Here is a 21,460-nt window from a genome sequence, read left to right as displayed (position 1 = left end):
GGAGCGTGTAAGTCACTAGCATGTGGGGGCCTAAGTATAATTCTCAGTGTATACACGCACATGAGCATGAGTACCTAGGAGTTCTTCAGCATACTTCTGAGCCTGAGTATCACAATCAGACTCTAGAAAGAACAATAGTGTGGGCTCATATCCAGGAACCACACAGTTGTGCCCAGGTTTTACAACGGATATCTAAACAGCCATTAGGAACTGTGTGTGTGTGTGTGTGTGTGTGTGTGTGTGTGTGTGTGTGTGTGTGTTAACACAAAACCAAAACCAACAGACAGGGCATGAAGCAAGAACAAAAACAGAAGGTCCTGATGTCTCACACTAAACCAGAAAAAAGAAACATCTGACAGCTCATGAAGAAATCTTATGGGAAGTAAGGCAGACCAGACTCCTCAGTCAGGAGTGTGAGTTCACTCCAGGTGTGATTACTTAACAGAAAAGGTCTGACAAGTATTTAAAGCAAATGCCTTTTGTGCATCAGAGTCCATAAGTAAGACTTTGACAGAAAACAGGCAAAAATTGAATAGTGAGAAGCATTGAACACTCAGAAATGGTATTATTAAGATGCACATCACAAGTCACACTAAAAACCCTCAATCAAGCAAATGGGATGAATGGAAAATTGAAGAAAAGAACTGAGGAGATGTATCAGAATTCACACCAGCTACAAAGCCATGAGCCCGCTCTCCACAGAGCCCCAAGAAGTAGAGCGGAATCTGGGAGATCGGTAACAGGAACTGGAAAGGGAGGAAGGAGAAAATAGTGCAGAGAAGAATGTGAACATGGCGGGGGGTTTTCTGGAAGGGTCAGGACACAGAGGAAGGAATGTCCAGGACAAGGCACTGACAAAACGTGCACACTGAGACACAGCGCAGTCAACCTGTGGCACCGGAGAGAGGAAGGGGACTAAAAAGCCCTTAGAAGGCCATCCCGGGGACCATTACAATAGATCAGCTCACACAAAGGAACCAGAGTCTTAGAAATCCTGAGCAAGGAGCCAGGAACCTCGAGTTCTGTGCCTGGCCCGCCTGACGCTGGAGGGCAAAATAAAAAGGCATGTCTACAGAAGTGTGGGGGAAATAATCCGATTTTACCATTTCTAAATCTTTACTTACAGATCGTCAAGAGAAGCAGTTTAGAAAGGATGAAGTGAAAACTAAGAAAGAGAAACACAGATGACCGAGTCCCGGTAAACCACTGTGGTAGCCCCTAATTGTTTGTTAAGCTGGTGCACACGTCTGTCTGTCTGTCTGTCTATCTAATATCTATCTATCTATCTATCTATCTATCTATCTATCTATCTATCTATCTATCTATCTATCTATCTACCTACCTATCTATCTTCGATTTACATCCCGACTGATGACTCCCTCCCGGTCACCTCACAACCCCTCCTCCCATTCCCCTCCACTTCTCCTCTGAGAGGGTAGAGTCCCCTCCTGGGTACCCTGCCACCCTGGCACATCTGGTTTCTCTGGAGCTAGGTGGCTCACACCTTTGATCCCAGCACTCAGGAGGCAGAGGCAGGCAGACTGAGTTTGAATCCAGCCTGGTCTACAGAGTTGATTTCCAGGACAGCTAGGGCTACACAGAGAAGCCCTGTTTCAAAAAACAAAACCAAAAAAAGAAAACAAAACGAAACGGAAACTAAGGAATGCCACATGTCGTTGTACCTCAGTGAGAACAAGACAGAGCAACAGTGTTCACATGTCTGTCAAGACCTGAGAAGTCAGTAGTGCAGGTGTCAAACACTTCCTCAGCCATGTCAGACATGAGCTACCGCAACCCAGAAACCTCACGATAGATAAAGGCCAAGAGAAATGAAACCCCGAGTCTGTGCTGGTGGCATTTACAGCAGCCTACTAGCATGTAGGCGTGACCTAAACATCTGTCCATATAACAGAACAGCGTTCAGGCAGAGACAAACAAAGCATGAGCCTACTATGGCGTTAATGAACCTAGACACCTCACGGCAGGTGAGTTACACACAGAGAGGAGTGGGCACTGAATGAGCTCGGTGCCGGGATTATCAGTGAAACGTGCAAATGGCCCGCTCTGCGACAGTGGTAATGGTGATACCCTCTTGAAAATACCTGAACTCCAGATTTTACTTTGAAAGGGCTATTTTTATAATGTGGATTACAATTCACACACACACACACACACACACACACACACACACACACACACACACACACACACACACACACAACTTATGAGTCAGAGAGGAAGCTGGGATTCTTCAGAGTCCCCAGGGAAGGGACCACTGTGTATTTGTGTAAGTGTGTGTGTGTGTGTGTGTGTGTGTGTGTGTGTGGTATGTGCAGATACAGTGCAATGCTGCCTACAATATTCATTTATAGATGACAAGTAAATTGTAAACAGATGCCTTCTCTTACACATGAACGAACAGCTCATAATCCCCAGGGGATGCCTGGAACTAGCTGTACTGTACTGTCGGCAGAACTGCATGCTTCCCTGTGTACTGACCCCAATTTCCTGTGTATACTGACCCCATGCTTCCCTGTGTATACTGACCACATGAACACTATCCTTCCCAGTGTATACTGACCCCTGCGAACACTATACTTTCCTGTGTGTACTGACCCCATGAACACTATGTTTTCTCTGTGTGTACTGACCTTATGAACACTATGTTTCCTCGGTGTATACTGAACCCATGCACACTAAAGTTTCCTTTGTGTTGACCCCATGAACACTGTTTTCTCCGTGTATACTGACCACAAGAACACTATACATTCTTGTGTATACTGACCCCCTGAACACTATTTTTCCTCTGTGTGTACTGACTCCTGAACACTATGTTTGCTCTGTGTATACTGACCCGGCGAACACTATCCTTCCCTGTGCATACTGACCCCATGAACAGTATGCTTCCCTGTGTGTACTAAACCCCATGAACTCTATATTTTCTCTGTGTGTACTGACCCTGTGGACACTATGTTTTCTCTGTGTGTACTGACCCCATGAACACTATCCTTCCCAGTGTATACTGACCCTGCAAACACTGTACTTTCCTGTGTGTACTGACCCCATGAACACTATGTTTTCTCTGTGTGTACTGACCTTATGAACACTATACTGACTCTTTACGGCTAATTTACCATTGTGAACAGCACTATTTTTTGGGGCAAGGGTGACTGGTAATGTTGAGAATGGTGTGCAGTAGCAGTAGGTAGCTACAAAGATTCATTTTTGCTGCTGTTTCAAGTCACGTTCCTCAGCATTCGCAGAGACAGGAGCAGGAGTCCTGCATAGTCATGGGGCCCACAGGACTTTCAGAGTATAATTTACTGGGCCTCAGTTATTTGCGACATGTTTGTGCTCCCTTGTAGCTCCCAACACTCTTAGGGTTCACATTTGCTATTAGTGACATAATGACCAAATGAAAATCTTAGAGTAGCAAAGATATCTAAAGGGGGCTAGAAATAGTTGTCAGTGAGAAACAGGGAACCAACCCTTTGGGGTCCCAGGTAGGAGATCAAGAATTGGCAATGTGGAGCTTACAAAGGAAGGATCTGGAAGGAGGGGCAAGTCTAACAGCATCAAGACTCAACCACTCCTCCTGGACTCTGGTGATGCTCCCAGAAGCTCTGGGGTCTCCTGGCTGGCAGGGTGAGCACTGAAACAGGAAGGATGAGACACTGAGTGGGCAATGAAGGAGTGTCTGTGGTTCAGGACAGATCGGTAGGAAGCCTAGGGAGCTTGGGCAGTTTTCGGGTTCAGGACAGATCTGTAGGGAGCCTAGGGAGCTGGGGCAGTTGACGATTGGGGTTCAGAACAGATCTGTAGGAAGCCTAGGGAGCTTGGGCAGTTGACGATTGGGGTTCAGAACAGATCTGTAGGAAGCCTATCGAGGTTGGGAGAGTGGAGATTCTGGGTCTCTGTCTGACCCTAGGCCAAGCCTGGGCATTTTGAAGCTGAACTTGCTGTCTTGCATGGTCCCATTAAGGAGGTGGGTGGATGTGAGAAAGGCATATGGAGAGGTCCCTTTTGTTCTTTATCCTGGTGCTTCCTCCCAGTGGTCCCGGGTCCTCACATCATTTCCTTGGTCCAAGTGAGAAAGGAGAGGCCCAAACAGGTTAAGGAACCAACACAGAGCCAGATGTTAGATTTGCAGACTCAGGTTCAGATTTACCTGGGGCCTTGGGCACACTGCTGACCTTTGTCGCAGACTCCCTACCTAAGATGAATGCTGGCATCAGCCCTGTGGGCAGACACTGGAGAGAGGCAGGACTGTGTTAACGAGCTCACTGCTTAGCCTGCCCTCTCCGGAGCGCCCAGCTGCTCTTGCAGGCATCTGAGCTCTGCAGTGTGCAAGCTGAGTCCAAGTGTGGATCCACCTTCTTCTTGCTTCTAGGCCGAGGAGCCTCAGCTGGAGTTTTGTTGCCTTGGCTCTTGAATAGCTTCTGATAGAGAAGCATTGATCTATATTCCAGAGTAGACAGGAATATACTGAGGTGCCATGGCTTCCCTGACGTGCGATTAATGGTAGCGAGGTTTCTGGGATTGAGGCAGAACTCCACTGTTCTTCAGTAATCTGTGCTGACACGCTCCCGTGGTTCCTTAACTGAGAATCATGGCTAGGCTGACTCTGAGTTATGAACTACTCTCTTGAAATTACTGCCAGAGAAAGGATTCCTGGCGAAAGGCCGCCCTGCATTTGTGAGGACCTCATGTGTAGGGGCTGCCGTATATTTATTTCTTCTTGGTATTAAGTCTTCAAGAGACAAAAAAGTTATTTTTTAAGCTGCCTTGACTCAAGTTCATTTGGAATCAGAGGATTGGGAGTACAATCTCCTTATAATTTAATATAATTTATATTTTAATACGGGAAAGGCCATAACTTACAGAAGTGAGATGTGGCCAGCATAGTTCCAGTCTGTGGGGTGCGTGCCCTGAAACTGAGGTGCTGCTGACCTCAGTCTGAAATGTGCTGAGCTCTAACTGGACAGCTTTCATTTTTTTCCATGTCTAGTGTGTATTTACAAAAACGCTACGCCTCTTTATACTGCTAGCAGTAGCAGAGAGAATTGCACAAATCACCAGGCATTCATGATTTATTCTCCTCAAAGGTGAGGAAAAATGTAACTCACAAGTGGGAGAGAGAGCAAGGGAGATGTGTGTGTGTGTGTGTGTGTGTGTGTGTGTGTGTGTGTGTACGCGCGCGCATGTGCGTTGTAACGCTACAGAAAACAGGTAAACATGCATAATCCCTCATGGAGTGAGGTTTCCGCAGGGAGCAGCCTGGATGCCAGTGTCATAGTCATGCCTGGTGACCCACTCTGGGCTCTTACAGTGAGGGCTCTGAGGGTTTCCAGTCAGGAAGTATACACATCATTCTCAACTTCCCGGTGGGCAAGGTGGGGATGGGATGGGGCGGTTAACTACAGCCTCTCAGGGAAGGCGGTGTCTTTAGTAAGTCAGAGGCAGGTCCAAGTGCAGTTCCCCCTTGTGAAGCCACAGGCTGGTAATGCACAACAGGAAGGTGCTGATCTGAGATGGTCTTCCCAACCATTGCTCAAGGCTCACACAGGACCAAGTAGCAATGGAGGGACCTACTCCTGGACAGTGCAGGGAGGGACTCCGGCGGGGAGGGGCTCTGTCTACCCGCATCTCCTGAGTGTGGCACTGTGTAAACATACCGTCTTATACACCATTACTGCTGCACAGGAAAGAGACTACCCACACACAATGGGAGAGTGATAACAGCTCAGGTGGCCTGTTTGGGGCACACAACTTAGACATTGATCTGGTTTAGGCTGGCTTAGGGTATGCTCACAGTGTGAGTGATCTCAGAGCTGTAATCCCCGAGAGGCTTCCTAGAGACTGGATTTGACCAGGACAAACCTACACTTGTAGTTTTCTGATCCTCTCTGAACTGGCATATGAAGGAAGTTACTATTGATGCCTCGGATGTAGAGCTTATGACCTGCCAGACGCCCTCCCAGGCATGTAACTGCTTTAGATACACTCCCACTCTTGCTTAAGGAGGGAAGGGGTTCAGCTACGACCTCAGTTTTACACACGAGAAAAGGGAGATGTTGAAACATCCAGCGTTGATGATTGACAGGGCCAGGATCCTCACCAGCAACAACTGGCCTGAACAGGTACATAACGTCTGGGGAAGATGAACAAAGAGTGAGAAGCTACAGGAACCAAAGGTGGTCAGCGCTCACTGGCCCCCCAGCAGCTTCTGAGTGCACTCCCAGCACTGCAGTCCTGCTGACACTGAAGCTCTTCTATGGGGAGGGGCATGGCAGCAGGGCTGTGTAGAGAGCAGGGTAAGGGCGGGCCAGAGAAGGTCGAAATGCCTTAGGCAGAATGCTAACCCACACCCGCCTTCTTTCCAGAAATAAGGAAGTGGCACAGCCACACCCGGCCTTTCTTTGGTTTGGGGCCTCCCCTCCAAAACACTCTCCACCTGTTGTTCATCTGAGCGGGGTCCCAGGGCCATTCCACAGGGCTTCCGAGGACTGTGCCTAATCCCTGACCTACAGTGGGATGTCAGCCTGTGTGGACCCCGGGACCACTCAGTTCATGGTGTGGTGTGAAGGCAGAGAGAGGAAGGGTGTGAACCCAAGGGCATGGTTATGAGAAGTAACAGTGACTGGGAGGAGGGCAACTATGTAGTACAGAAAGTCACACTGTTTAAAAAAATATCTGAAGGTCAGCCAAGCACTCGTGATTCTGCAAAACCCGCAAGTCTCTGGGCTTCTCAAGATGAATGGAGATGATCAACGTGATAGCTTACGAAAATGTGGGTGGTGCTCATTCTCAGAGGGCACCAGGATACGAGGCTCGTGGAGAACATGTCTTAGAGGGCACCAGGATACGAGGCTCGTGGAGAACGTGTCTGCAGTGAGCGGGGAGCTCCTGTACAAGGGTGCTCCTCCACTGCCCGCTCCTCACATCTCCAGGCGGCCCAGGCATCTGCTTAGCAGGTGGGAGCCCCCAGTCTGACCTGCATCACCCTTGAAGGGCTCCAGCAGGCTGGGCACGGCAAACAGGGCACTGGCAGGGTTTGCCCTCTCCTCTTCCCTCTCCCTTGCTAAACCAGGAGGTGACATAAAGCTCACCCCAAGGTCTGTTCCCTTCTTTGGCCATGGACTCATTCCTGAAACTAAACATCAGGATTCATTTTTTGGCTACACTGGCTAACCTGTCCAGTCGGGTCTTACCAACTCACCTACCATAGACTTCTCCCTTTCTCCTAAAAAACTACCTGCTGCTGCTGTCTGTCTTTGCCTGATCCAGAGGGGCCCCTCCCCACACCTGCTTGCCCCTCTGTGGTAATAAATGTCCTTTGTGTGGAGACTCTGGTGTCTAGGTATGTCACGGGCCCTCCAACCCCATGAATGGATCTATTGGTTGTCATAGAAATACAGAAATGTACCCGGAATCAGCCTCAAAATTTTAACGAAGCATAAAACTGGCTGGGCTTGGTGGTGTTCGCCTCTAATCCCAGAAGCCAGGTCTCTGTGAGACCAGTCCGTTCAGCATACAAGTGCCAGGCCAGCGAGGGCCACACAGCAGAAATGACTGCTACAATTCGGACTGAATCTCTGTTTCGGGAGAGCCACACTGCCTGTCTGCAGTGCCGTGGGTGTGGCCCTGCGTGTCTGGTTTTGCTGCAGTCCTCCAGCAGGGGTCTTAGACATCATTGCTACCCTCTGGCCTCTTCGTGGCACTGCAGATGAAGCTGTCCTCACAGTTTTCCTTAACAGTTGTGTGCTCAGAGTATGTGAGGACACAACTGATTTCTGCCTATCATTAGCCTTACTACAAATCTTGCTAGTAACTGTTCTGTAGATTCCTGGGATTTGCCAAATTATAAACACAGCTGCCTGCCAATAGGTGTGCTTTAATTCTGCTCTTTAAGCCTCCCCCTTCTCGACCTTTCTAAGGGTAAAGGTGTCCAGTAACTTACCGAGGCACGTGGTTAAGAAATGAAACAGCCTGCTTTGGTGGGGATTTAGTGTTTTCATTTTTTTTTTCAGACTTGACACAATTCAAAGATTCAAATCATTCTTCAGAAAAAAGTTCAACTAAACTTCCCACCAAAGCCGTGAATGTGTCAACAGAGATTTCTCCAGTGGCAATCTCACAAGGAAGGGGTGTGAAGGACAACACACAGTAGGTCCCTATCACCCAGACACCCAGGTGCTGCTGCCCTACTGCCAGTCAATCATGCTGACAACTGATGTCTGCTCATCAGACACTCATCAGAGCCCCGACACTCACTATGGGGGACACTGGGATGGATATCCAGTAGCCCTCAGACAGGCTGATCTCTGCTGGTGGGAGGTGGGCCGCTCAGAATGCCTAGCTGCTACTTTCTCAAGAGGTCCCCTTTCCTTGAGGGCCTGAAGCAGGCGCAGCCATTCAAGCAGCATGCTAAATGAACTGCTCAGAGCAGAGAGAGCCCCTGCTGAGATTTCTAGAGCTGGGGTGAGATAGGAAGAAAGGCTGGGGTAAATGCCAGAAGGTTTCAAGGTTTCTGTACTGGGGAAAGACAGTGCAGAGCAGACTGGCTGCATACACTTTGCATATGCTGAACTGCCTGATGGTAAGCGAGAATCTCAGAAAACAGCATCAATAACAGGAACTGGAGACCTACCCAGGTACTGTGAAAAAGCTTCAGGACATGCTATTTAGAATTCCTTAACATTGTTCTTTCTCTGCCAACAGTCTTAACAGGTACTGTTGCACATAGGTTGGGCATCCCCCTGCCTTACAAGGACACAGCTGGGTCAGGTGCTGCAGACCTTACCTTTCTTGGCTTTGCTGTAGTCCCAGGTTTCATTCCCTGTCCTCAAGATCCAGCTCATCCTTGTCCCACAGTTTCCTGCTAGGGACCACACCTGACAGTTACTGCCTAGACCTCATGAGATCACACTGCTGTGACTGGGGGACACACACAGCATACAGCAGGAAGTGACGAGCCTGAAGGCTCCATGGCCATCCAGCTTCTTGCCAGCTTGGCCCAAGTTAAATACATCACACCTGCTCTGACTTCCGCTTGCTCTCGACGAGCAGTTTTTACTGCCTACAAAAGCAAACCGTGCCTCAAGACGATGGGTAAAGTGTGGCTTGTGTGCACACGTGAGCATACAGGCATGCATGCACACACATGAATGCACACACACACACACACACACACACACACACACACCTCTATGAGTGAATAATGGAGTGACTGAGAAGAAGCAGTTAACAAACAGAAGGCAGTTGATTCCTATGGGTGTCATCCCACTCCCCCTCAAACAGATCTGCAATACATATAAGTATCATACACATACGCAATAACTCTCAAAAACAATCACAGTGGTAAAGCAATGGGGGGCATATTCAGGTCAAACCCTCGTAAAGGGTAAAGGCGTTCCTTTCTAACCACATTCTAACAACGTTAACGTAAACCTAAGAGTATTTCTGCATAGAAAGCTGAAAAGAACAGCAGAAGGCCACTAAAAACGAGAGCAATTACTGGAAAAATAGAGACCGTCAAGGCAAACCCAGCATGAACAGCACAAGGAGGCGGCAGGGAGTCAGTTCTCCATCTGCCTTCCTACCTCAGGAGTTCTTTCCGGACTACGTACACATCATGGACGATCTACAAACGCATGCAGATCTCACAAAGTAGGACATGCTATGACGGCATGTGTGACGTGGTGTGTTACATTCAGCAACACGGTTTCCACGTGCTCCATGTATAAACACACAGCTGTGAGTCAGAGCTAACCTCTAAAATACTGGAAACTGTATTTTTGGTATATAAAAACTAGGGAGTTGAGATGATCTTTTTGTATTTTAATAAAAACTGTCCTCATGGGAGGCGGGTGGCTTAGGGGTCTTTCAGTCTCCCTGGGACTGCTCAGACACAGGGACCTAGGCAGTTGGTGCCGCCTCTCAGGGATCCCAGGGTCCTTAGGTGCCGGGGTGAGGGAGGTGTCAGGGAGGAGCTCCTAGCTTCAGTTCACTGGTCGTCGTTAGCATGAGACTCTCTTGGTTTCTGGAGGTGCCCGCCACCCATCTGCCCCACATCTGATTGGTTGAGGGCACAGCAGAGGAGTGAAGGCGGATGTCCTTCAGAGGGTGGAAGGCTGATTCTATGGTGGGCGGGCGCCCTGTGTACCCAAATGCTTACGCTGTCCCATCAGATAACTACTTGGATGTTGGGCTGCAATCAACTGGCCTCTCTAGAACCCATAGCCTCCTCTTGGTGACTTCCCCTCCCCTATTCCTTCACCCTTCTCTCTTCGCTTGTTGGCTCTCCTCTGGGTAGGAAGAGATAACTCAGTTGTTCCAAGGACCCTCACCCAAGGCCACTCACTCTATACAGGGATTCCTTCTCTTTCTTCCAAGGATTTCCCACCATTTTTTTCACCTAAAACTTAGCTATAAAAATTATACTTACTTTGCCTCATCTAAATATTAATGAAGTTACATTTTAATGGCCACTAGCCGAGGTTCATGCTTCCGGGTGGCAGAGAAGGCAGTGAAGAGGAGAGGAGACTGGTGTATGTACAGCTTGCCTAGGACACAGTAGGTTCTTCTGTAGAAGATTCCAGCCAAGAGTGGACGAAAGGTTCTCAGGTTAGTGAATCACAGTGAGCCCTGGGGTGGGTATGAGGGTCAGTGTTTCTGTTTGTAGCATGGTGTGTCCCATGCCAGGCTGCAGCACACACACTTTGTGATGCAGAACACAGTCTTCTCTATCCTCCTCGGCCTATGAGCTGTCAGCTCCAGGGTGAAGAGTGGTAGTGGGAAATAATGACTCTCCAGAGCCCAGAGGTGCTTGGCAGCTGCCACGAGTCTGCTGCCCACAAAGTGTGGTTGGCACCCAGCACCACTCCCTAGCCTGGACTTCATGGTTAATTACAGTCCTGCAACCTGCGGTCTTCCTGCCACAAGTCCTCTTCTCCACAGCAGGTGATGCTCAACTTTAAATTGATTACTTTCTAGATGAGCTGAGCATTCAAAACCTATGGAGCATGCACAAGAGGTTTCCTTCTTTCTTTCCCCCCTCATATCATTAGTATTTGATTGCCAGGGGAGCAGTGTCAGAAAGGCAGGCTTCCTGCTTACTTCTGTGGTGCCAAGCTGAGTGACAAGGCCCGCGCTTCTCCATCTCCAGGCTTGCTTTCCTCATTTGGAAGGCAGGCTCAGCGCAGCATAAACCATGCAGCGTCACTGAGGAAATCAGTGAGAACCGAATGGCATGTGGCTGGAGGTCGGGGTGGGCTCCGTGGCAGGAAGCTGCACGTCCGTTACATATTTGAGCCTTGCTCAGTAATTATATTTTTCATCTCCTTCCTATCTATCTGATCAGGAGACTTTTTTTTCTTCCTTTGCACAAATTACATCTTTCTCGCTCTTCATAATATCCTCTTTTAAAAGAAGCTAGCAGCTTTGGGAGGGACGGAGTGTAGGGCAGGCGTTAAGGTTTCAATCCAGAATGGACAATTTCCCATACTTTTCTTATGATTCCCATGCCCCGTCTTAAACACAGCTGTCAGGACAAGAGGCTCATTAAAAAGATTGTTTTGACTGATGGTATGTTCATGTATCAAATTGGAAATCCATCCAAAAATACTAGAGGGGGGGTAGACAGAGGTGGCTGTGAGCCACGAAGGGGACAGCCTTGTAGAATGTAAAAGGTACAAGTGCCAGGAGTGAGTACCTCTGGCTAGAGCCAGGGAAGACTGCAGCCATCAAGTGTGGGCCCCTTGCTAAGTGCATTTCTGTTTAAAACCTGGGAAAATGAATTCCTGCCAGGGGTTCCTAAAAGAACATGTCAACACGCCCTATGCATTGAAATGCCCATCACAGCATCGAGGCTTGATTTAGGGTTGAGGGAGTGTCCTAATGTCCCTTCCAGCCCATTCTCCTACTGGAGCCTTTTCATCAGCTTCCTCTTCATTCTCAGAGCGCTCCTTGTGAACTCCTGTCAGCTGCTCTCTTTAACTCTAGATCTGTGTTAGGATATTTTAGCTTTTAGTGGCTATAATGTCTCTCAACCAAAGCAAAGTCTGTGTCTGTGTTTGGCTGTGATCTGTGCATCCCAGAGAAGAAAGGGAAGCAGGTGGGCCACCATCCACGTTAGGTAGGTGCAACTGCTCGAAGGTTTGTTTCATGAAGGTCTGTGTCGGTTTATCTTCCTGTTTTCTTTCCCCGGGATTGTAGCTTTCGTCTCCAACCACAGAAAGCAGCATCTGAGCTCTAACTGGGAGGACGAAATGACCAACGGTCTTCCTGGAAGTTTTGCCTGCTAAACTCCAGAATGGCATGAGGCCATAGTAGGTTCAAAGAGGGCGTTTCAGCCTAAGTGGGAGCCTCAACAAACCAGGCCCAAAATGGGGCTCCCAGGTTTGCACGAGAGCAAATGTAGCCTGTGGACTGACCAGAGCCACCTTCCTCAGATGATATCCAACCACATCGACTATAGGAAAGCATCCAGGAGACCCCCACTGTAGGATCCTCATCTGGCACCTGTCCTGTGACACCAAACACAGTCTCAGTGTGCAGTGGCCAGGTGTCTCCAGAGCTCTCATCTGGTACAGTTGTTCTGCAGCTCTGGCCTCTGCCTGCCCTGCAATCCATTTCGGTTACCATTTCTTTCCTTTTTCAAATGCTTGATAAACTTAAAGGGAATACTTTTAGCTAACATGTTTATGTGTCTGGGTGTTTTGCCTGCATGCATTCCTGTGGGTCGCATGGGTGTCCAGTGCCCAAGGAGGACAGCAGAGGGCTTTGGATCCCTTGGGACAGCTGTGAACCACCCTCAAGATTCTGCTCCCTCCTTGAGAGGTTTTCCTTCTTTGCCCTGCAGACACACTAGCTGCCTCCACATCCATGGCCTTCCCTTTCCCCTGCTTTTGTTCTCAGAAAGTCCGGTCCAAGATGGCTGAACTGGGCCTTGGTAGAGGGGGCAGTGGCAACCTCCCCCAGGGCCTCCACAGGGTTGGGAACTCAGAATGGAGGAGACATGGGAGAAATGCTGGGGTTCTAGGAGATTTTCATTTCTTTTAAAATGTTCCTTTCCTGACTTTGGAGGATGCCTTCCTGGGAAATTCACATCCTCAGCATCCTCAGGAGGTCCCGAGCAGGAGAAAAGCTATGTTGGGAAGACAGGATGGATGTCTGCTTAGATCCTGGTCACCACCAACCACAGACGGTCTCTGCGTGTGGCGTACAGACCGTCTTATTCTCTGGGCTGGGCAGTGCGAGTTTTCTGTTTCATAGAACCCAGTGGAACCTGGGAAGCTTCACTTGTTAGGACAGCAGCGTCACTTAGGGTTGTCTGTGGAAGCTCTTGTAAAGGAGCAGCTCTGCCTGGCATCTGTGAGTTCAGATGTTTTCTGGCTGGCTGGGGTTGTGTGGGGTTGGCCACTGGCTGTGAGGTTGCAGGAACTGCCTTCCCTGGTGCCTGTGTTCCGCAGAGCCCAGGTGCTAGCATAGTTCCTAACTGTAGAAGAGAAAACAGACTCAGGGCTGTCACCTCCTGCCACGTTCATGACAGAGGTGGTCTGGAAGTGAGAAGTGGACGATGCACACTGGAGGCAGAGTGTGAGGAAGCAAAGCCCTCTGACTTAGATGGTGGTCCTTCCTCCTGGTAGGGGACCTCGGTGTGGGTTAAGGTGAGTGTGGAATTTCTGGAAGAGAACTGCCGGGTGGGTAAGTACTACCCTCAGATAGAATATCAGTGGCCATCTTGTTACCACCCACTGTTGCTTTTATGGCCCATAAGTGAAGAATGCCTTTTCTGTTTCTTCCTGGTCACCTGTAGGCTTCAGTAAGGACCCATGTGATGGGTCCAAACCTGCTGTCTGCCTCTTTCCAGACACACTCTGCCAACCCCTGACCATACTTCAGTATAGGATTTAGTTTTTAATGTTGATGCCCTGAACAAAGACCAGGATTCTAGGAGGAAGGACAAATGATAAGATATATCACGACAGATTGAACAAGGCCATCTTCCCTCAAAGCATTGTTTTTAAATTCAAAAGATAGAGATGAGTAAAAAAAACTAACGCAGCACATCATTCACACAGTTACCACCCACAGGCAGCATGCAGCGAGCCCTGCACTGCCACCCATCCACAGACAGCATGCAGCGAGCCCTGCACTGCCACCCATCCACAGGCAGCATGCAGCGAGCCCTGCAGTGCCACCCACCCACAGGCAGCATGCAGCGAGCCCTGCACTGCCACCCACCCACAGGCAGCATGCAGTGAGCCCTTACTCTCACCCACAGACAGCATGCAGCGAGCCCTGCACTGCCACCCACCCACAGACAGCATGCAGTGAGCCCTGCACTGCCACCCACCCACAGACAGCATGCAGCGAGAGCCCTTACTGTCACCCACAGGCAGCATGCAGCGAGCCCTGCACTGCCACCCACCCACAGGCAGCATGCAGTGAGCCCTTACTGTCACCCACCCACAGACAGCATGCAGCGAGCCCTTACTGTCACCCACAGACAGCATGCAGTGAGCCCTTACTGTTGCCCACAGACAGCATGCAGTGAGCCCTTACTGTCACCCACAGACAGCATGCAGCGAGCCCTGCACTTCCACCCACAGACAGCATGCAGTGAGCCCTTACTGTCACCCACAGACAGCATGCAGTGAGCCCTTACTGTCACCCACAGACAGCATGCAGCAATCTGATCCTCTCCACCCCTTCACTCCCTTCACCCACAGACAGAATGCTTCAAACTCCTTCACTGTTTAGGAAGATACATTACACTTACAACAAAGTATCCTTCATCCTGAAGCTCCTGGTTTTACCCCTAAGGCTGGTGGGGGTGGTCAGTGACCTTCATGACTGGTGAGGATTTGGGGGGAAAGGAACCCGTCTACACTGCCTGTGGGAACACAAACACGTCTAGCCACTAAGGAAATTGGCATGGAGGTCTCTAAAAACACTACAGATAGAAGTAGCACATGATCCAGCTATACCAGTCCTCAGATACATATGACAGAATCCAGACCAGGACAGTGGAACCAGCTTACCCATTATCACATCGCTATTCTCAGTGGCTAGGTGGTGATGCCCACGAGGCCATCACAGGATGACTGGACAATGGAAGTGTGGTGCGTCCACACAGAGGAGTTCTAGCTGGCCTCAAAGAACAAACCATGTTGCTTGTAAGAAATGGATGAAAGTAGAGATCACTATGTGAAGTGAAATAAGCCAGATACAAAAAGACGAGTATCCTACATGATAATCTTTCTCACATACATGAAGTCTGGGGAGGAGCTAAAGCAAAAGCTGGGACTATTAGGAACTCTGAAGCACAGAAGCAGAGAAGAAGCTAAGGGTGACAAAGGGGACGGAAGTGGTCACAGTGCACTGTGTGTGCAGAAAGGTCACAAAGAAGCTAATTCTTTGCACAGCTAATATATGCTAATAAAAAAGAGAACTTTCCAATAAAAGTTCGGAGAAAGAACTCGTGGGAAGGGGGTTGGGGATTTAGCTCAGTGGTAGAGCGCTTGCCTAAAGGCCCTGGGTTCCCGGGTCCCCAGCTCCGAAAAAAGAACCAAAAAAAAAAAAAAAAAAAAAAAGAACTCGTGGGAAGAAAAATAATGGCCATTCCATAACCCAACTAAAGAGCCAGAGACTGGACTCAGGGCTTCTCCGCACTGGTGGAATCATCACACACGTAGCAGTCTCTATGAACTCAAACAGGCCACAGCACCTCCAGACACACACATTAATTGGGCTTCAGGTGCTCCTAAAGTAGAAGACACAATCGTGAGCCTAAGGTTCCTATGAATTAAAGGTGTGTGGGTGGTCTTTAATGGGGACTAGGAAGTGGAAAGGGAAGGAAAGGAGGAAAAAAAGGCAAGAAATATTGCCAACATGGAATCCACCCATGTAATGGCTTGTGTTCTCCTGACACACTCCACAATTACTGGGAGATGGTCCTCTGTAGAGTCCTGCAGAGATTAACTTGATCTCCTTAGTTAGGTGGTAAGACCTGCTCACTGTGGGCAGCACTATTCCCTGCTGAGATGCTCGACTGAAAATGGAGAAAGGGGCCCAAGCAGTAAACACCCATCTCTCTGCTTCCTGCCTATGGACTGGGTGTGGTGAGTTGCCTCAAGCTCCTGTTGCCTTGACTCCCATACCATGATGAACTGTCCCCTGCACCAGGATCTGAATAAGCCATTTCTCCCTTAAGTTGTTCCTGCCAGAGCACTGACACACCTGAGAGCAGACGTAAGACCAACTCCTCTGCTCTGAGCCACCCACTTGTAGGCCTCAGGACACACAAATCCAGGAGCAGTCTGGGACAGGACCTTTCCAGTTTCTGCCTGAAGCTGAACACAGCCCTCTGTACCTAGATTTGGCTGTAAGAAAACAGGTCTACAGGAGTGCTGACACACAGGCTTACAGGACGGTCAAGCCACTGTCAGAAACAGCAATACAGGCTAACACCAGAGACAACCTGATGGCGAGAGGCAAGCACAGCAACCTATGCAACAGAAACCAAGACTTGGCATCATCAGAGCCCAGTTCTTCCACCAAAGCAAAGACGGGATATCACAACACACCAGAAAAGCAAGATTTGGATTTAAAATCACATCTAATGATGATGATAGAGGATGTTAAGATGGACATAAATAACTCTTAAAGAAATACAGGACAACACAGGTAAACAAGTAGAGGCCCTTAAAGAGGAAACACAAAAATCCCTTCAAGAATTACAGGAAAACACAGTGAAGGAATTGAACAAAACCATCTAGGATCTAAACATGGAAATAGAAACAATAAAGAAATCACAAAGGGAGACAACTGTGGAGATAGAAAACCTAGGAAAGAGATCAGGAGTTGCAAACATCACCAAAAGAATACAAGAGATAGAAGAGAGAATCTCAGGGGCAGAAGATAACATAGAAAACATTGACATAACCATCAAAGAAAATGTAAAACACAAAAAGCTCCTAACACAAAACATTCAGGAAATCCAGGACACAATGAAAAGGTCAAACCTAAGGATAATAGGTATAGAAGAGAGTGAAGACTCCCAACTTAAAGGACCAGTAAATATCTTCAACAAAATTATAGAAGAAAACTTCCCTAACCTAAAGAAAGAGATGCCCATAAGCATACAAGAAGCCTACAGAACTCCAAATAGATTGGACCAGAAAAGAAATTCCTCCCACCACATAATAGTCAAAACACCAAATGCACAAAACAAATATTAAAAGCAGTAAGGGAAAAAGGTCAAGTGACATATAAAGGCAGACCTATCAAACTTACACCAGACTTCTCACCAGAGACTATGAATGCCAGAAGATCCAGGGAGAATGTCACACAGATCTTAAGAGAACATAAATGCCAGCTCAGGCTATTATATCCAGCAAAACTCTCAATTAACATAGAAAGAGAAACCAAGATATTCCATGACAAAACCAAATTTATATAATATCTTTCCACAAAACCAGCCCTACAAAGGATAATAGATGGAAAACTCTAACACAAGGAGGAAAACTACACCCTAGAAAAAGCAACAAAGTGATCTTCTTGCAACAAACCCAAAAGAAGAGAGACACACAAATGTAATTCCACCTCTAACAACAAAAATAACAGGAAACAACAATCACTATTACTTAATATCTCTTAACATCAATGAACTCAATTCCCCAATAAAAAGACATAGACTAAGAGACTGGATACGTAAAGAGGACCCAGCATTTTGCTGCATACGGGAAACACATCTCAGTGACAAAGACAGATACTACCTCAGAGTAAAAGGCTGGAAAACAACTTTTTCAAGCAAATGGTCCCAAGAAACAAGCTGGAGTAGCCATTCTAATATCGAATAAAATCAACTTTCAACCAAAAGTTATCATAAAAGAAACCGTACTAAACCTTACACATTGCACCTCACACAATAATAGTGGGAGATTGCAACACCTCACTTTCATCAGTGGACAGATCATGCAAACAGAAACTAAACAGAGATATAGAGAAACTAACAGAAGTTATGAACCAAATGGATTCAACAGGTATTTACAGAACTTTTCTTCCTATAAAAAGAATATACTTTCTTCTCAGCACCTCATGCTACCTTCTCCAAAATAGACCATATAATCTGTTGCAAAACAGGCCTCAACAGATACAAGAAGGGGGAAAGAATCCCATGCATCCTATCAGATCACCATGGACTAAGGCTGGTCTTCAATAACAACAAAAATGACAGAAAGCCCACATACACATGGAAGTTGAACAATGCTCTACTCAATGATAACCTGGTCAAGTAAGAAATAAATAAATTAAAGACTTTTTAGAATTTAATGACAATGAAGGTACAACATACCCAAACTTATGGGACACAATGAAAGCAATGCTAAGAGGAAAATTTATAGCGCTGAGTGCCTCCAAAAAGAAACTGGGGAGAGCATACACTAGCAGCTTGTACAGCACACCTGAAAGCTCTAGAACAAAAAGAAGTAAATCCACCCAAGAGGAGTAGAAGGCAGGAAACAGTCAAACTCAGGGGTTGAATCAACCAAGTAGAAACAAAAAGAACTATACAAAGAATCAACAAAACCAGGAGCTGGTTCTTTGAGAAAATCATCAAGGTTAGCCAGACTAAACAAAGGGCACAGAGAGAGTATCCAAATTAACAAATTAACAAATTAATTAACAAATTAACAAAATCAGAAATGAAATGGGAGACATAGTGACAGAATCTGAGGAAATTAAAAAAAATCATCAGATCCTACTACAAAAGCCTATATTCAACAATACTAGAAATCTGGATGAAATGGACAATTTTCTAGACCACTTACCAAAGTTAAATCAGGATCAGATAAACCATCTAAACAGTCCCACAACTCCCAAAGAAATAGAAGCAGTCATTAAAAGTCTCCCAACCAAGAAAAGCCCAGGACCAGATGGGTTTTGTGCAGAATTCTATCAGACCTTCATAGAAGACCTCATACCAATACTGTCCAAACTATTACACAAAATAGAAACAGAAGGAACACTACTCAATTCCTTTTATGAAGCTAAAATTACACTTATACCTAAACCACACAAAGACCCAACAAAGAAAGAGAACTTCAGACCAATTTCCCTTATGAATATGGATGCAGAAATAATCAATAAAATTCTTGCAAACAGAATCCAAGAACACACCAAAACGATCATCTATCATGCTCAAGTAGGCTTCATCCCAGTGATGCAGGTAGGGATGTTTCAATATATGGAAATTCAATACTATAATCCACTATGTAAACAAACTCAAAGGAAAAAAAATACATGATCATCTCATTAGATGCTGCGAAACCATTTGGCAAAATTCAATACCCTTCATATTAAAAGTCTTGGAAAGATCAGGAATTCAAGGCCCATACCTAAACATAGTAAAAGCAATATACAGCAAACAAGTAGCCAATAGCAAACTAAATGGAGAGAAACTTGAAGCAATCCCACTAAAATCAGGGACTAGACAAGGCTGCCCACTCTCACCCTACCTATTCAATATAGTACTCAAAGTCCTAGCCAGAGCAATTAGACAACAAAAGGAGGTCAAAGGGATACGAATTGGAAAGAAAGAAGTCAAAATATCACTATTTGCAGATGATATGATAGTATACTTAAGTGACCCTAAAAAAATCCACTAGAGAACTACTAAGCCTGATAAACAACTTCAGCAAAGTGGCTGGATAGAAAATTAACTCAAACAAATCAGTAGTCTGCCTCTACTCAAAGGATAAGCAGGCAGAGGAAGAGATTAGGGAAATGACAGCCTTCAGAATAGTCACAAATAACACAAAATACCCCAGTGTGACTCTAACTAAGCAAGTGAAAGATTTGTATGACAAGAACATCAAGTCTCTGAAGAAAGAAATTGAAGAACATCTCAGAAGATGGAAAGATCTTCCATGCTCATGGATTGGCAGGATTAATATAGTAAAAATGGCCATTTTGCCAAAAGCAATCTACAGATTCAATGCAAACCCCATCAAAATTTCAACTCAATTCTTCAGAGAGTTAGAAAGAGCAATTTGCAAATTCATTTGGAATAACAAAAAACCCAGGATAGTGAAAACTATCCTCAACAATAAAAAAACTTCTGGGGGAATCACTATCCCTGAACTCAAGCAGTATTACAGAGCAATAGTGATAAAAACTGTATGGTATTGGTAAAGAGACAGGCAGTGGATCAGTGGAATAGAATTGAAGACCCAGAAATGAACCCACACACCTATGGTCACTTGATCTTTGACAAAGGAGTTAAACCCATTCAGTGGAAAAAAGTGCTGGTTGAACTGGAGGTCAGCATGTAGAAGAAGGCAAATTGATCCATTCTTATCACCCTGTACAAAGCTTAAGTCTAAGTGGATCAAGAACCTCCACATCAAACCAGATACATTTGAATTAATACAAGAAAAAATGATGAAGAGCCTCAAACACATGGGCACTGGGGAAAATTTCCTGAACAGAACACCAATGGCTCATGCTCTAAGATCAAGAATTGACAAATGGGATCTCATAAAACTGCAAAGCTTCTGTAAGGCAAAGGACACTGTGGTTAGGACAAAACGGCAACCAACAGATTGGGAAAAGATCTTTACCAATCCTATATCCCAAAGAAAACTAATATCCAATATATACAAAGAACTCAAGAAGTTAGACTCCAGAGAGCCAAATAACCCTATTAAAATGGGGTTCAGAGCTAAACAAAGAATTCTCAGCTGAGGAATATTGAATGGCTGAGAAGTACCTAAAGAAATGTTCAACATCCTTAGTCATCAGGGAAATGTAAATCAAAACAACCCTGAAATTGTCTCACACCAGTCAGAATGGCTAAGATAAAAAACTCAGGTAACAATAGATGCTGGCGAGGATGCGGAGAAAGAGGAACACTCCTCCATTGTTGGTGGGATTATAAGCTGGTACAACCACTCTGGTAATCAGTCTGGAGGTTCCTCAGAAAATTGGACAGTGCACTACCTGAGGACCCAGCTATACCTCTCCTGGGCACATACCCAAAAGATGCTCCAACATATAACAAGGACACGTGCTCCACTATGTTCATAGCAGCCTTATTCATAATAGCCAGAAGCTGGAAAGAACCCAGATGTCCTTCAACAGAGGATGGATACAGAAAATGTCATATATCTACACAATGGAGTACTATTCAGCTATCAAAAACAATGACTTCATGAAATTCATAGGCAAGTGGATGGAATTAGAAAATATTATCCCGACCCGTGGGAGAGATACCTTACCGCCTGGTCAGGTGGGCACTCCTGAGGCTGCAGAGCGGAAGAGACCACCAACACTGCCCACCCCTGCCCACATCCCTGACCCAAGAGGAAACTGTACAAGGCCTCTGGGTTCCTGTGGGGGAGGGCCCAGGAGCAGCAGGAGCCCTGCCTGAGACACCGCCGGAACCTGAAGGAAA

The 21,460-nt window shown here is 46.6% G+C and overlaps 1 protein-coding gene across 1 annotated transcript in view; it reads right to left on the bottom strand.

The window, feature by feature from the left end:
* Positions 1 to 21,460, bottom strand: part of Cpped1 (calcineurin like phosphoesterase domain containing 1) — a 113,688-nt gene that overhangs the window by 1,496 nt on the left and 90,732 nt on the right. The gene's annotated exons all lie outside the window — the stretch shown is intronic.

Source organism: Rattus rattus, chromosome 9 (genome assembly GCF_011064425.1).
Source record: "Rattus rattus isolate New Zealand chromosome 9, Rrattus_CSIRO_v1, whole genome shotgun sequence".
Lineage (NCBI taxonomy): Eukaryota > Metazoa > Chordata > Mammalia > Rodentia > Muridae > Rattus > Rattus rattus.
The sequence above is the reverse complement of the archived record's forward strand: the minus strand, read 5'-3'. Positions and strand labels throughout refer to the sequence as shown.